Source organism: Palaemon carinicauda, unplaced genomic scaffold, assembly GCF_036898095.1.
Source record: "Palaemon carinicauda isolate YSFRI2023 unplaced genomic scaffold, ASM3689809v2 scaffold2085, whole genome shotgun sequence".
Taxonomy (NCBI): domain Eukaryota; kingdom Metazoa; phylum Arthropoda; class Malacostraca; order Decapoda; family Palaemonidae; genus Palaemon; species Palaemon carinicauda.
Window position 1 is genome coordinate 20,001 of NW_027169685.1, and position 14,967 is coordinate 34,967.

The following is a 14,967-nucleotide window of genomic DNA, read 5'->3' on the forward strand; positions in this document are numbered from 1 at the left end:
ATCTGATGTCCATGGAAAGCTTGAGGGTAAAACATTGGTATGATATAGATGAAGACCTGTACGGCCTTTGAAATCTTAATTAAAACATGGGCGTCTAATATCCTGCATGACACAGTTAACATATACACATCCTCAAGTTAAGAAAAGATATTTTGAGAACCAGCTATTACCAAAGACAGGGAAATAAACTATGATAAAACTAAATGCAAAATAATTTCCTTCAGTAAAAGAGGAAGAAACTCCATTTGAAGAGTGCCGTATCAATAAACAATTCACCTTCACCTCTACAAAAACTCAACTTGACACGTGCTCACATTATGCAAGACATCTCCCTTTCCTTAATATCAAATCTATTTCTTTTACCTTTACATTCTTTTACCTTACATTTACGCAAATAAAACAAATTCTCTTTGCAACAAACCTTGTCACATCGAGATCTCTTGGTTCCCTGCCTAATTGATTATCACCTTTTCAACCCCACCCCACATCCCCTCTGGGTACACCGGACCACCCCACCCTCTACCAAACTCTCTCTCTCTCTCTCTCTCTCTCTCTCTCTCTCTCTCTCTCTCTCTCTCTCTCTCTCTCTCTCAGCAAGTCTCAAATAGAAGATGATATGCACAGAATTAGGAGAAAGGATAAAATGGGGAATGAACCAAACGTAATATATATTAATAACAAATAATTAAAAAGAAAAAAATAAGAAGAATGGATAGCATCTAAATACAACTCTATTTCAGCAAATGAAAAAGTTGAATGAAAAAAAATTAACAGGCTTTTTAAAATGAGGCAAAATTGATCTTCAATAAGGTCATTTTCATTACACTGGATGTATATATATATATATATATATATATATATATATATATATATATATATATATATATATATATATATATATATATATAAAGGCAAGAAAGCAATTCAAGGGAATCAGTCCATACGAAAGAAAGGGAAACAAACGTGATCTGTAAATGGGAATCATTTGAGAAAGTTGACCACTGTGTGTGTAACACCTTATTAATGTCCCCAAAAGAGCAAACTCTTCCCCTTTCGAACCGTGGGAGAAAAGGCGAGACAAATGCAAGGTTTAACTAGAGGGGCAATCTGTACAGAGCATGAATTCGACAAGCCAAGCAGTCTTATTTTGCCCTTAACTCCATTGTGTACTTGTACTTCAATATAATTTCTTTAAACTTTAATGGATTTGCCCTTGTGTCATACCCCATATGCCCACCAAGTTTCGTTGTAATTGGTTCAGTAGGTTATGCATAATGTTCTTCACAAGCAAAGAAATGAACTAACAAAATGTTTGCAATTTACTTAACATTACGATTATTTTCAAAGTACTGTTGCGTACTTGTACTTTGATGTACTTTATCTAAAATATTAGAGATTCATCCTTGGGTCATATCCAACATGACTACCAAGTTTAATCAAAATTGGTACCGTAGTTTTTATGAAGTTGCTCAAAAACAGAAAAAAAAAAACTAAGTTTTGGGCGAAAGCAATAAATGCGAGGGAAGAGGGTGGGTGAAAACCAATAAAAATAAAAATAATATGTTGGTAGAGACAAAAATAGTTATGAATTATACTACAGTATTAGAATCAATTGAAAGATAAGCAAGTAATCAAAACTATTTTACTACTTAGGTAAACAGAATGAAGGGATAATACGTAATTTACTAAGATACATATTTTTGTATGGAACCTCTTCTATAATACCTAGGGTTTTTCTAGAGTATGAGTAAACTGATACTAAAGTATGAGTAAACTGATACTATATAGTAATCTGATCACAATAGTAAAACCTCAATACTCTACCATACCAATTTCTTCAAAGGAAATGAGTAGTTTAACCAGGTAATATAAATTTATCCTTTCCTAAACTACCCCGGGGCCACGCTTTTCATACTAAATATAAATGCGAGCACAAGCAAACAGTTTGGAACAACGCCCCTGCCGTTTCCTGGACGCTAAAGAGGGTATACCCATAGCACAAGCAAATTGCATGAAGAATGGAAATGTCTGTGAATTAAAAATAATAGGATTTCAATCTTTATGTCAACATCTACTGTCTTCGTAAGCTAGTCATTCTACATGCATTTGCAACATGCACACATCGTGTGTGTATGTATATATATATATATATATATATATATATATATATATATATATATATACATATATATATATACTGTATATACATATATATATATATACATATATATATACATATACATATATATACATATATATACATATATATGTATATATATATATATATATATATATATATATATATATATATATATATATATATATATATATAGGAAGAAAACACGCTGAATTGACGAACAAGAAAGTTTGCAGGTGTGGACTGGCATAGAATGACCATCAACAGACGCAAGTGGAGGGACATGTCTGGGGCTTTTGTTCTGGAGTGGACTAGTAATGTATGATGATGATAATATGAGAGAGAGAGAGAGAGAGAGAGAGAGAGAGAGAGAGAGAGAGAGAGAGAGAGAGACCAAATTATCTCAAGTATATTTTTGTTCTCAAGTAAAATGATAGGTTGATTATTCAATGAATGACTTGTGTCTTAAGGCAAGATCTGATAAACGTTGTAAGTTCAGGCAACTGAAAAGCAGACGCCCTAATCGGGAATAATAGATGGATATCACTTCATCATGAAATGCACTTCGTTGGTTTTCCAAAGGAGTAAATTGCGTAGTTAGGAGTTTGAAGTACATGTAGCCAGCGATTATAAAAACCCTCAAAAGCTATGCTACCTATTACGACATTGTTAATACTCACCATCGATTGTGACAATACTCTCTCTCTCTCTCTCTCTCTCTCTCTCTCTCTCTCTCTCTCTCTCTCTCTCTCTCTCTCTCTCTGCTTAACCCTTCCGGTGTCACAGATCTTAACAGGGTTTACTAGAGCTATTATTTCTTGAAATAAGTACGATTTGAAATGATTTTCGTTTGAAAATCTTGGATTTCTATCTAAAGTTCAAACTTGCCGCGAATGATTCATGTTGAACAGGCTGATATACGTCTCTCTTTTGAAAGATCAATTATAAACTTCTCTTCTACTTTATTTATTTCTTTATATCCTTTCCTCGCTGGGCTATCTTTGCATGTTGGAGCCCATAGCCTTTCAGAATACTGAATTTTCTACTAGGGATGTAGCTTAGCTAAAAATAATAATAATAATAATAATAATAATAATAGTTATATTTTAGAACGGTTTCATGATATGAACCCTTTTCATTTCAGATATCAAAATAATCTTACCTATTTAAAATGCTAAAAAACTACAGAGTAATTTTTCGGAATCAGTTCATACGAAAGAAAGGGAAATAAACCATGATCTGTATAAGTGAATCCTTTGAGAGAGTTGACCACTGCGAGCGTAACACCTTACACACACTTTGTAAACAACAGGATTCTTCCTCCTTTGAATTGTGGGAGAAAGTGAGACAAATGCAAGGTTCAATTAGAGGGACAATCAGTACAGAGCATGACTTCGTCACGCATGCAGTCTTATTTAGCGCTTAACTCCACTGGGTACTTGTATTTCCATGTATTTCCTTCAAAATCTAATGGATTTGTCCTTGGGTCATACCCCACATGTCCACCAAGTTTCGTTGAAATTGGCTCAGTAGTTTTTTGCATAATGTTGTTCACAAAGAAATTAACTGAATAAATTATTGCCATTTACTTAACAGTGTGATTAATTTTCAAAGTACTGCTGCATACTTGTACTTTGATGTATTTTATCCAAAATCATACAGAGTAATCCTTGGATCATACCCAACATGACCACCAGTTTTCATCAAAATCGGTACGGTAGTTACTGTGTGAAATTACTCTCAACCAGGCAAATGAATAAACAGAAATTTGGGCGAAGGCAATAAATGACAGGGAAGAGGGTGGGTGAATGCCAGTTAAAAATAGAATGATATGATGGCAGATAAAAAAAAAGTATGAATTATACTACAGTATTAGAATCAATTGAAAGATAAACAAGTAATTGAAACAATTTCCAATATTTAAGTAAACAGAATGAAGGAAGATCTGGGTTAATACACAACTTATTAAGATTCATATATTTGTCCTATAATATCATTATTATTGCTTGCTAAGCTACAACCCTAGTTGGAAAAGCAGGAGGCTATAAGTCCGATGACTCCAACAGGGAATAAATACCCCAGAGATGAAAGGAAATAAGGAAGTAAATAAGCAATAAGAGAAGTAATGAACAATTAAAATAAAATGTTTTAAAAACATTAACATTAAAACAAATATTTTCATATATAAACTATAAAAACACTTATGTCACGTTTGGACCCTCTCCTATAATACCTAGGGCCTTTCTAGAATAAGAGTAAACTGATACTAAATAGCAGCCTGATCACAACAGCAGAACCTCATTACTCTATCATACCAACTTCCTTAAAAAAAAACAAGGACTTCAACTGGTAATCAGGCAATAAAAAATTGTCCCTAAAATATTGCGGGGCTAGGCTTTTCAAATTAAATATATATATAAGAATATGCATCTAGTTTGGAACAACGCCCTACTGTTTCCTCGATGCGAAAGAGGCTATACACATACATACACACAAATTACATAAATAATAGAGGAATCTGTGACTTCAAATAATATTTCAATCTTTATACCAATATCTAAGGTCTTCGTAAGCTATAGTTATAATTATCATCCTTCTATTTGCGTTTGTACCACAAACACACTCACACAAACACATACCATGAATAGAGTAACGAGAAAGTTTGTGGGTGTGCACTGGCATAAAAAGGCCATAAACATACGCAAGTGGAGGGACATGTCTGGGGACTTTATTCTACAGTGGACTAGTAATGGATGATGATGATATCAGAGAGAGAGAGAGAGAGAGAGAGAGAGAGAGAGAGAGAGAGAGAGAGAGAACCCAAATTATGCTAAGTATATTTGCATTCTCAAGTAAAATGATCACTAGGTTACCCATCAAATGACTTGCATCTTAATGTAAGATCTGATAAAAGTTGGATCTCCTGATAATTAACAGCCGATGCCCCATTCGGTAAAAATACATAGATATCAATTAATCATGTAATGTACTTCATTGGTTTTACCATCGTGTAAAATGCGTAGTTAGAAGTTTGAAGGACATATAGCCACTGGTCATAAAATGACTCAAAAGCTATGCTCTCTTTATCTACATTGCTAATGCTCATCATTGTTTGTGACATCTCTCTCTCTCTCTCTCTCTCTCTCTCTCTCTCTCTCTAACCCTTCCCGTGTCACAGATCTTAACAGGGTTTATTAGTGCTGTTATTTCTTGAAAGAAGGACAATTCAAGATAATTTTCGTTTGAGAATCTTAAGAGTCCTATCAAAAGTTCAAACTAGCAGCGAATATTTTATGTTGAACAGGCTGACATACGCCTCTCTTTGAAGGGTCTATTATAATAGTTCATTACTTCTCTTGTAGTCTATTGGTTTCTTTATTTCCTCTCCTCACTTGGCTATATTTCCATGTTATAGAATCAGGCTTATTCAACTTGGGTAGTAGCGTAGCTAATAATAATAATAATAATAATAATAATTGTAATAATAAAAATAATAAAAATAATAATAATAATAATAATAATAATAATAATAATTACAACAAATATTATCATTATTATTATTATTATTATTATTATTACAAGTTGAGCTATAACCCTTGTTGGAAAAGCAAGATGCTACAGTATAAGCCCAACGGCTCCAACAGGGAAAAAATAGCCCAGTAAGGACAGGAAATAAGGAAATAAATAAGCAATGAAAACAATAATTCAGGAACAGTAAAAACAGTAAATTAGATCTTTCATATACAAACTATAAAAACTTCAAAAAGAGAGGAATAGAAATATGATAGAACAGCATGCCCGAGTGTACATTCAAGCAACAGACCTGATGATAATAATAATAATAATAATAATAATAATAATAATAATTAGATTTTAAAATGGTGTCTTTATGTGAACTCTCTTCATTTCACAAAAATTATGATATTGATGTCAAATTTCATGCTTGTGGCAATCAGTCAACATCCTAACATTAACAAAAGATATTTTGAGATCCAGCCAATACGAAAGAAACGGAAATAAACTACGGACCAAAATGTGCTCAATAACACTTCGATCAGTAAATGCAAACGCCATTTGACAAATGTCTTAACAATGTCTTAAAAAATTATTTACCTTCACCTCTACAAAAACCCGAGAGAGAGAGAGAGAGAGAGAGAGAGAGAGAGAGAGAGAGAGAGAATGTGTTTGCTGTATGATGCAAGACATATCCCCTTTCCTTTTATTGTACCTTTACCATTTCTTACCTTCATTTTATCGAAAGAACAGCTTCCCTAGCTAACATTACCTTATTACACCACATCTTTTGGTTCCCAACTTAATTGCTTTTTCGCCCTCGTAAATCAATTTTCCCTGTCACATCTGTCATCAACCACATTTCTTGTTTGTGGACCTAAAGTGTTCCTTCTCTCTCTTGCGCCACCGGCCATACCCACAAAAGACGTTGCATATTACCTTTGATTATTATCACATCTACATAATATAATACCTCTCTTATTTATAAAGCTAATAGCTTTTCCCTAATCATGTTTTTATTTTTCTTACAAGAGCCTGGTCCAACCATTTATTTATTCCCTTATTTCATTTCCTCATTGGACTATTGTATCACAGATCTTAACTGGGTTTACTATAGTGCCATTATTTCATGAAACAAAAACTTCTGATGATTCTTGTTTAAAAATCTTAGAATTCTATCAAAAGTTCCACCTTGTTTGATGTTGAGCAGGCTAATATACGTTTATCTTTTGAAATCTCTTTTCTAATTGTTCATTACTTCTCTTCCAGTTTATTTATTTCCTTACTGAGCTATTTTTTCCTGCTGTAGACCTTGGGCTTGTAAAATTATGCTTTTGCAACTAGGGTTGTAGCTTAGCTAATACCAACAACAACAACAATAATAACTAGATTTCAGAATGGCGTCCTAATACGAACTCATTTAACAGATTTCAAAATAATCAAACGTATTTCCGATGCTAAAAAACAACAAAGTAATTTTTATGAATCAATTCATACGAAAAAAAAGGGAAATAACCCGTGATCTGTATATGGGAATCCTTTGAGAGAGTTGACCACTGCGAGTGTAACGCCTTACCAACGCCCACAAGACAGCAAGACTCTTCCCCTTCGAACCATGGGAGAAAAGCTGAGACAAATGCAAGGTTTAACTAGTGGGGCAATCAGTACAGAGCATGACTTCATCACGCCAAACAACTCCACTGCCTACTTGTATTTCCAGTATTTTCTTCAAATCTTAAGGATTTGTCCTTGGGGAATACACCATTTGTCCACAAAGTTTCGTTGATATTGGTTCTGTAGTTATTGCGAAATGTTGTTCACATAGAAATTAACTAAATGAATAATTGCCATTCACTTAACAGTGTGATTAATTTTCAAAGTACTGCTGCATACTTGTATTTTGATGTATTTTATCTAAAATCATACAGAGTAATCCTTGGATCATACCCAACATAACTACCAGTTTTAATCAAAATCGGTACATTAGTTATTGTGTGAATTACTCACAACCAGACAAATGAATAAACTAAAATTTGGGCGAAGGCAATAAATGACAGGGAAGAGGATGGGTGAATGCCAGTTAAAAATAGAATGATATAATGGCGGATAAAAAAAGGGGTATTAGAATAAATTAAAAGATAAGCAAGTTATCCAAATAATTTCCACCATGCAGGTAAACCGAATGAAGGGAGCCCTGGGATAATACGTAATTTATTAAGATACAAATTTTTGTATGGACCCTCTCCTATAATAACCTGGGTTTTTCTAGAGTATGAGTAAACTGATACTAAAGTAAGAGTGAACTGATACTAAATGGTAGTCTGATCACAATAGCAGACCCTCACTACCATCCCAACTTCTTCAAAATAAGACAAATAGTTTAACCAGGTAATAAAAATGTATCCTTTCCTAAATTATCCCGGGGCTGCGCTTTTCATACTAAGTATAAATGCAAGAACATGCAATCAGTTTGGAACAACGCCCTACTGTTTCGTCAATGCAAAAGAGGCTATACATATACCAACCAGTCAATTGCATAAAGAACAGAAGAGTCTATGACTTAAAAATAAGAAGATATCAATCTTTACAACATCTAACGTCTTCGTAAGCTACAGGTACAATTATTTGTCCCTCTATATGCGTTAGCAACACACATATACACGCATTAAATATATATATATATATATATATAAAGAGAGAGAGAGAGAGAGAGAGAGAGAGAGAGAGAGAGAGCCTTGCCTTATTGCCTTATTCTATGTTTGGGTTTCCCACGGTCCCTCAGTGTGAGGCACCTCGTATATCCACCAGAGAGTTGCTAATGCATCTTCCTGTGTATTTTGCATCTTCCAGTCCTGGATTGTCTGGGATGCTTCTTAGGTATTTATAAGAGAGAGAGAGAGAGAGAGAGAGAGAGAGAGAGAGAGAGAGCCTTGCCTTATTGCCTTATTCTATGTTTGGGTTTCCCACGGTCCCTCAGTGTGAGGCACCTCGTATATCCACCAGAGAGTTGCTAATGCATCTTCCTGTGTATTTTGCATCTTCCAGTCCTGGATGGTCTGGGATGCTTCTTAGGTATTTATAAAGAGAGAGAGAGAGAGAGAGAGAGAGAGAGAGAGAGAGAGAGATATGGATTGACGAACTAGAAAGTTTGTGGGTGTTTGGCTGTCATAAAAAACCATAAACAGACGCAAGTGGAGGAACATGTATGAGGCCTTTGTTCTGCAGTGGACTAGTAACGGATGATGATATATATATATATATATATATATATATTATATATATATATATATATATATTATATATATATATATATATATATTATATATATATATATATACATATATCCCAAGATCCCTGAAAAGGAATCTAGAAAAACTAAAGGCTGAAGTAGCTCCAGGACTCATGCAGAAGAGTGTGATCCTAGAAACGGCGCATATGATAAGTAAAGTGATGGACTCCTAAGGAGGTAGGATGCGACCCGGAACCCCATACTATAAATACCACCCAGTTGAAAAGACTATGATAGGGAGAAAAAAATAATAATGATAATTAGAAAGGGTTAATAATAATAATAATAATAATAATAATAATAACAATAATAATAATAGAGTAAGGACATCTGATACTCCATGGAAAGAGTGAAGGTAAAAAAACATTATGAAGTAGATGAAGGCCTTGAAGACCAGTTGGGGTTTTTAAAGACGAAAATAATGAGATGGACGTCAAATTTCACGCTAGGCCCAATCAGTCAATGGATGCACATCCTAACATTAACAACAGACATTTTGAGAACCAGCTAATACGATGGAAACGGAAATAAACAATGCTCAAAATATGTTCAATTACATTTCAATCAGTAAATAAAAACTCCCATTTGACAAGTGTCATAGTAATGCATAATTTACCTTCAGCTCTACAAAAGCATGAGAGAGAGAGAGAGAGAGAGAGAGAGAGAGAGAAATGCTTGCTTTACGTAAGATTATATATATATATATATATATATATATGTATATATATACATGTTTTTATATATATATATAATCTAAATCTAAATCTATATCTATCTATCTATCTATCTATATATATATATATATATATAAATTATGTACACATATATTTACATCTATCTATCTATCCATCTATATATATATATATATATATATATGTATATATATATATATGTATATATATATATATGTATATATATTTATATATATATGTATATATATGTGTCTGTACACATATATATATACCTATCTATCTATCTATCTATCTATATATATATAGAGAGAGAGAGAGAGAGAGAGAGAGAGAGAGAGAGAGAGAGAGGTGTTCTCCTTACATAAGACATCTCGCCTTTTCCTTCATTACCTACCCATTTATTCTACCCTTGCATTCTCTTTCCTTCATTTTACCCAAAGAACAATACTAACCTTTGCTAACATTATCTTATTACACCTCATCATTTGGTTCCCATCTTAATTGCTTTATCGTAAATAAATTCTCCCTCTCACATCTATCACTATTTGTTTGTGGACCTACCATGTGCCTTCTTCCTATACAACCAGTCATACCCACAAAAGACTTTGCATATCATCTTTAACTAATATCCTATTCAGTGGCTACTTTCCTTTTGGTAAGAGTAGAAGAGACTCTTTAGCTATGGTAAGCAGCTCTTCTGGGAGAAGGACACTCCAAAATCAAACCATTGTTCTCTAGTCTTGGGTAGTGCCACAGCCTCTGTACCATGGTCTTTCACTGTCTTGGGTTAGAGTTCTCTTGCTTGAGGGTACATTCGGGCACACTATTCTATCCGATTTCTCTTCCTCTTTTGTTAAGGTTTTCATAGTTTATATAAGAAATATTTAGTTTAATGTTATTGTTCTTAAAATATTCAATTTTTCCTTGTTTCTTTTCCTCACTGAACTATTTTCCCTGTTGAGGTCCCTGGGATTATAGCATCCTGCTTTTCCAACTAGGGTTGTAGCTTAGTAAATAATAATGATGATAATACAATCCCTCTCTCTTATTTTATAAATCTATTAAATTTCCCCTAATCATATTTCTATTTCTCCTACAAGAGCCCGTGCTCCAGCCATTTTTTTTCTTATTTCATTTCCTCACTGGGATATTTTTCCACGTTGGGGGCCCTCGGACTTATAGCATCCTGCTTTTCCAAGTAGGGTTGTTGCTTAGCTAATAATAATAATAATAATAATAATAATAATAATAATAATAAAATAATAATAATAATAATAATAGGGTCTGCTTTCCCTGTTGGGGTTTTGGGATTATAGCATCCTGCTTTTACAACTATAGTTATAGCTTAGCTAATAATAATAATAATAATTAATAATAATAATTAATAATAATACTAATGATAAAAGTGAGCAATTTTAGCTGTTGCAAAATAATAATACAGCACACACTTTATATTTAGAGAGAGAGAGAGAGAGAGAGAGAGAGAGAGAGAGAGAGAGAGAGAGAAAATGATTGTGTATCTTCGAAGTATATATACGCAAACTAAATAATCACACAAATAAATAAATGGAGAAAAACAACAATAATCATTATAACATTTAAAACAAATGGCTATTCCACTAACACAGAAGGATGAAGGGATAGAGGATGAGGTTGAATGGCCTCCCCTACCCACCCACACCTATCCAACCACAATCATTACCAACCACAGCGAATGATTGACAGGGCAGCCTTCCCCCTCCCCGGTAGGGACGAGACAACATTCCCACGGCCACTCTCAGAGAGAAGAGAGGGCGTTGCAAAGAACTCAGGAGACAGGAAAAGATAGGGAAGGAACGAAAAGTAACAGATATTAATAAAAAAAAATGATCATTAAAGAGTAAAAATAGTAAGAATGGATTGCATTTAAATATAACTATTCTGCAAATGAAAATCGCATGAAAATTCCAGATCAACCATTATAAAGCAATATATACATATATATATATATATTATATATACCTTCCTAATCAGTTATAATAAGAGAAAAACGCATTCTATTGAAATAAAAGTCAGTAGTCCGACTTGTGCCTGACACCCAGGGATTCCCTCCTAGTCCCACATATAAATCTTCCTTTACCACAACAATCACAGTTAAATCGAATCCAATTTATTATCTAGCAAAACTTTGAACAAATGTCCATTGATTATTTCCCGCTTATCTATCCCATTTGGAAGGGCAAGGTCATCAGCAACGTCTGGAAAAGAAAGGACATCCAACCGTGACATTGTCCTAGCAAGCAGGACAATGCCCCAAAAGTCTGACAATGAGGATTGTTGCTCAAGCGACATCTCCACCCAAGCTAGGACCAGGGAAGACCAGGTAATGACTGCTGATGATTCAGGAGATAGACCTATAGACTCGCCCTTAGCTCACAAGGATGGTAAGGTTGCAAACACTAAAGAAACTATCGAGTTTGAGGGTGACTCGAACCACAGGCCAGCGAGCCTCCCAAAGGAGTAATCAATTATCATGAGGTAAATATAGACTGTGGAGATAACTTCGGTTTTGGGCAAGGATATAAATTAAATTGCTATTATTTAAAATGAACGCAGCCCCCCCCCCCTCTCTCTCTCTCTCTCTCTCTCTCTCTCTCTCTCTCTGCTGTAAAGATATGACAACATTGGTACTTGTACTAAAGCAGTTGCTTATCAAAATATTACCTACTTAATTTAGAAAGGAATTTGAAAGTGTGTCATTATCAGAAGGAACGAAAACGGACAAATTGCTCTTATATAAGTTTTGAAAATCATTCCATAAGAAAGAAAGTTGACCCCTGCATGTGTAACATCTTACCAACACCCCAAAATGTTTCGAGACAAATACACGGTTTGACTAGAGGGGAACACAGTTGAGCGCAGACCTCCGCCGAGGCAGCTTCTTTTTCGACCCTTTGCTCCACCTTAGCCTTGACCTTACCATGTATTAATTGGCGTGGATTTTCATACACCTAAATATGAACAAAGTTAGAAGTCTTTGTAACAACGATGTCCAAACTTACGGCTGATTATGTGAATTGGACATTTTGCCTGACCGTGACCAAGACCTTCCAAATTTTATTCATTTCCAGCTTTTTACATAAAAGTTAATCCCTGCAAGTTTCATTGCTCTACGATTAAAATTGTGGTCAGGAAGCTGTTCACAAACACACACATACACACACGAACAAGGAGTAAAACATAACCTCCTTCCAACTTCGTTGGCGAAGGTAATAAATGACAGGGAAGAATATGGTGTGTGAAAGCCAGATCATGATAAAATGTTGAGTAGTGGAGAAGAATAAACGTATGAGATAAAATACGGTATTTGAATATATTAAAGATAGGATGCAGAAAACCTGAGATCAATCAATCAATTAACAAGTTATCGAAATAAACTCTACTGTAGGTAAACTGTAACTTTTCAATATCATATTTTTGTTTCGTTTCTCTCCTGTAATACCTTGAGTTGGTTTAGGTTAGTAGTAAACAGATAATACTTATAATTCGTTTTCTGCTAAAATAGCTTTATAAAATAAACTTTGATACAATACAATGCTGACAGTTTAAAACAGTGACTTAATGATTCATCCAAGTAAAATAGGCTATAGGCTACACGCACAAACGCACACACACACACACACACACACATATATATATATATATATATGTGTGTGTGTGTGTGTATATACTGTATATGTGCATGTATATATACAATACACACACACACACACACACATATATATTTATATATATATATATATATATATACACATATGTATGTATATATAGTGTGTGTGAAATACAATGTGCAACGACGGTAAAGCAATATCATATGAAACAAAGATTGAACTTTCGTGACAGGTAATAAACCCTATCTATTTGCCTCACTGGGACATGCCAAGTCAATATGACTCCTAAAGGGACCTACACTTCGAACGTCCACCACGCACCGGGTTTCATGATTAACAGCAATCATCATAAGTAATTATAGCTTTATGACTATTCATTTATACTTGTTTATAGATAAGCATGCAGATAAGCGACACTTCCCTATCAAGCAGGACTATGCCCTAGAGACTGACCATATTATATATGATCAGTGCACAAGCCCCCTCTCCACCCATGCTAGGACCAAGGAGGGCCAGACAGTGGATGCTGATGACTCGGCAGATAGAACTATAGGTTCCCCCAAACCATCATCATAAGCTCACAAGGATGGTGAGGTTGTAGCGACCAAAGAAACTAAGAGTTTCAGGGGGACTCGAACCCTAGTCTGGCGATTACCAGTCAGGGACGTTACCACATCGGCCACCAAGAATAAAGTAGCCACCGAACAATTACAGTGCAGAAGTTAACTCTTGGAACGAAGAAGTAAAGGATATTCGTTCGTTGTAACACCAAGAGCAAGATTTGGGTTTTTTTTTTTTTTTTTGAATGCGCAAAAGACATACTTGAGTTCATGTAATAAAACTGATTACAAAATCAAAGTTACGTAAAGAACATAAAAATCTGAGTTTATATACATATATCGAACAATTGTTCATCATTAAAAATAACAACTTCTTCTTTGTAACCTCAGATTTATGTGCTGGCAACAACAATATATTGTTTCTGAAGGCTTGAGAGAGAGAGAGAGAGAGAGAGAGAGAGAGAGAGAGAGAGAGAGAAAATTTTCACAAAAATTATACAGCGTATATTTACGTTTTCAATTAAAACAATAGCTTATTTATCCATTAAAATAAATTGCCTCAAAGTTCTTATTATTGCTCAAGAATAGATTAGGAGGTCAATAAACTCGCAAATATCAACTAATCATGAGGAGAGAGAGAGAGAGAGAGAGAGAGAGAGAGAGAGAGAATTCTTTAAAATCATACAACGTACATTTACATTTTCAATGACCTTGTTTAATGCCTATTATTGATTGTGACAGTAACCCGAGGCTGGGGCATGTGCAAGTGCATTTGCTCTCTCTCTCTCTCTCTCTCTCTCTCTCTCTCTATATATATATATATATATATATACACGTTGTAACCGTAAGGGATAATCCAAAATGGTGAATTACAAATAGGAGATTAAACAGTATAATGAAATAAAGGAAGGAGAGAGAGAGAGAGAGAGAGAGAGAGAGAGAGAGAGAGAGCGTGTGTTTGGAAATAAACTATCTGTATACCTCAAATATATCTTTCAATAAAATTGTTAAAGGCGACAAGAACCCTTACATTAAATTGACCATAATAATTATGACCAATTATAATTTTAGAGAAAATTTCTTATTTGAATAAAGGAATTTCTAATACTTCATTACACGTGATAAA